Here is a 3,716-nt window from a genome sequence, read left to right on the forward strand (position 1 = left end):
TGTACGGAATAAGCTTGATGTCTCGAGTCTCCCATTCGCCTTGGGCTTGCCGGATAAGCAAGTCAGAATCTCCCATAACCAATAGTTCATGCACCTCCAGATCGATGGCCATTTTCAACCCCATGATACAAGCTTCGTATTCTGCCGTGTTATTGGTACAGAAGAACCGAAGTTGGGCTGTTGTAGGGTAATGATGTCCAATAGGTGAGATGAGGATTGCCCCGATCCCAACTCCTTTGATATTGACAGCTCCATCAAAATACATTTTCCATACAGGGTGATCGTCTGGAACCACTTCTCCTATTGAGTTGACCTCTTCGTCTGGGAAGTATGTGCTAAGTGGCATGTACTCATTATCAACTGGATTCTCTGCCAAATGATCTGCCAAAGCCTGTGCTTTCATCGCGGTGCGAGTGACATAGACGATGTCAAACTCTGTGAGCAAGATTTGCCATTTTGCGAGCCTGCCAGTGGGCATTGGCTTTTGGAAGATGTACTTCAAAGGATCCATTCTGGATATGAGGTGAGTAGTGTAGGCCAAAAGATAATGTCTAAGCTTCTGAGCGACCCAAGTCAAGGCACAACATGTTCTTTCTAAAAGGGTGTACTTAACCTCATAATTGGTGAACTTCTTGCTCAAATAATAGATTGCCTGTTCCTTTTTGCCTGTTGCATCATGTTGCCCCAGAACGCATCCAAAGGAATTATCCATCACCGATAGATATAAAAACAAAGGCCTACCAGGTTCAGGCGGGACCAATACAGGGGGTTTTGACAGATAATCTTTGATCCTGTCAAAAGCTTTTTGGCAACCGTCTGTCCACATGATAGCGGCATCCTTTTTCAGCAACATAAAGATGGGCTCGCACGTGGTTGTGAGCTGAGCAATGAACCTACTGATGTAGTTCAACCTCCCGAGCAAACTCATGACTTCCTTTTTGTTCTTCGGGGGTGGCAGATCTCGATTCGATGCCTCTCCGGCTAACTATAAAACCGAGGAGTTTCCCAGACGGAACCCCAAATGCACACTTGGCTGGATTAAGCTTAAGGTCATACCTTCGAAGCCGTTCGAAGAACTTTTTCAAATCACACACGTGATCAGCTTGTGTCTTTGATTTTATGATAACATCATCAACATATACTTCAATTTCTTTGTGCATCATGTCGTGAAAAATGGTAGTCATGGCCCTCATGTAGGTTGCCCCTGCATTCTTTAAACCGAATGGCATGACCCTGTAACAATAAGTACCCCATGGCGTGGTGAACGCGGTCTTTTCTGCATCATCCTCATCCATTAGAATTTGGTGGTACCCAGCATAGCAATCCATGAACGATTGTATCTCATGTTTTGCGCAATTATCTACAAGAATGTGGATGTTTGGCAAAGGAAAATTATCCTTTGGGCTTGCTTTGTTCAGGTCCCTATAGTCGACACAAACTCTGGTTTTTCCATCCTTCTTTGGCACATGCACAACATTTGCCACCCAGGTAGTGTATCGGACAGCTCGGACCACATTGGCGCTTAGTTGCTTCATTATTTCCTCTTTGATTTTGTCACTCACGTCTGTTTTAAATTTTCGTTGCTTTTGTTGGACTGGTGAAAAACCAGGATACGTAGGAAGCTTATGAACCACCAGATCAGCACTTAAACCCGGCATATCATCGTAAGACCAAGCAAACACATCTCTATATTCAAATAAAAGTTGAATCAAGGCATCTCTGGTTTTTTGTTCAGTGTGAATGCTTATCTTCGTTTCTCTAACTTCTTCAGGACTTCCGATATTAATCGGCTCAGTTTCATTGAGGTTTGGCTTAGGCTTGTTTTCAAATTGTTCCAACTCTCTCTTTATTTCCTCAACAACCTCATCTTCATCATATTCAACCTCTTGATGCATTATTTCGATATTAGACAGCTTTTTAAGATCTGGGCGTGAATTCCGCATGCATGTCATGTTATTAAAGCCGGCATTAACAAAACTGAAATGGAAATAAAATGACAGGAATTAGGAAAAGGAAAAGATAGAAAACTTAACAGGAAACTGAACTGCATTTCATTGAATTCGAAAGGATAGAAGGGTTAACATCAAAACAAAACAATCATACTGAGATGTTTGGATTACAACCCTGAAAATAACCCAAAAATACAAAAAAGAAGCTGCAAAAGCAAACTACCAAGACTCCTTCCTTGTGGGGAGAGGAGTTGCTTCCCAGTTGGTGAGCATGGTGTCTGGGTCAATTAGTTGCATATCGGCACGACTAGTGCCTTCACCAGCCTGGATCATATTCACTTCAGAAAACATCTCGCTGAGGCCATGGCAAATTTCATCAATGTTTGCATGCGCCGAGGAATTTTGACCCTCTCGGAGTCGTGGCTTGACAAAAGTGTAGAAAATATGAGGGATAGGCTGTTGCAAGACCCATCCATGCTTTTTGCGGTGTTTGGCTTTGTTTTCGTCTGCTTGTGTTGGCCTGAAGCCCAATCCAAAAGTACCCTGGTTACCGAACGGAGAAATAGGCTCCGAAATTCCTTGCAATGATGCCCCCAAGCCTTTTCCTGGCTTATAACCTTGTCTCATCATAACTGCAGCCACCATTACAGATGTGGCGGAAAGACGAGGATGCAAAATAGGCTTTCCTTCCTCGACATGGTCCACAGCAACCACTTCAAACGCCTGATAGACAATGGACTGAGACCCTTCCTTGGCCTCAATACAGGGGATTAACGGGTCTTTATAAATGGAAGACTCGTCTTCTCCGTGAACAATAATTTCTTGCCTGTCATGTTCAAATTTGAGCATCTGATGCAAGGTGGATAGCACAGCTCGGGCCTTATGGATCCATGGCCTTCCAAGAAGAAAGTTATAAGAAGTGGCCATGTCCACTACCTGGAAGACAATCTCAAAGTCAACTGGCCCAATCGTCATGGTAAGGTTGATCTCCCCAATGGTATCTCTTGTTGAGCCATCAAAAGCTCGGATGCGAACATTGCTGGGTCGGATTCTGTCTGTATCGATCTTCATGCTTTGCAAGGTAGAGAGAGGGCATACATCTACACTTGAGCCTCCATCAACCATGACTCGCTTTACATAATGACCCTCACATTTGACCATCAAGTTCAAAGCCCTATTGTGCCCGGCTCCCTCCTCGGGAAGTTCATCATCAGTAAAGGAGATTCTGTTCACCTCAAAAAATCTGTTGGCCATCTTCTCTAACTGATTCACTGTGGTTTCCTCTGAGATATGTGCCTCGTTCAGGACCTTGATTAGTACACGGGCATGCTCTTTGGAATGTAGGAGAAGAGATAGTAGAGAGATTTGAGCGGGAGTCTTTCTTAGTTGATCAATGATTGAGTAATCCTGAACATTCATCTTTTTCAAAAACTCTTCCGCATCTGCTTCAGCGACTGGCTTCTTTATTGGCAAATGGCCTTCTCTAATTTGCTTGGCCTTCCTCAACTCTTCTGGAGAGTAACATCTCCCTGATCGAGTAAAACCTCCAGTTTCCCCCACTTCCTCTATGATTTCCTTGCCTTTGTAGGTCATCACCGTTTTGTTGTAGTTCCAAGGAGTGGTTTTTGTGTTGGTTACAGGGAGTTGCATGGCAGGTTTGATTACGATCGGCTCTGTTATACCTTTCGTACCTCCCTGCTTCTCCCTTTTGTCGGGATGGCCTCCAAGTACATATAACCTTGGGCTTGGAACACTAGAGTGAACTTC

This window comes from Nicotiana attenuata, chromosome 5 (genome assembly GCF_001879085.1).
Source record: "Nicotiana attenuata strain UT chromosome 5, NIATTr2, whole genome shotgun sequence".
NCBI lineage: Eukaryota > Viridiplantae > Streptophyta > Magnoliopsida > Solanales > Solanaceae > Nicotiana > Nicotiana attenuata.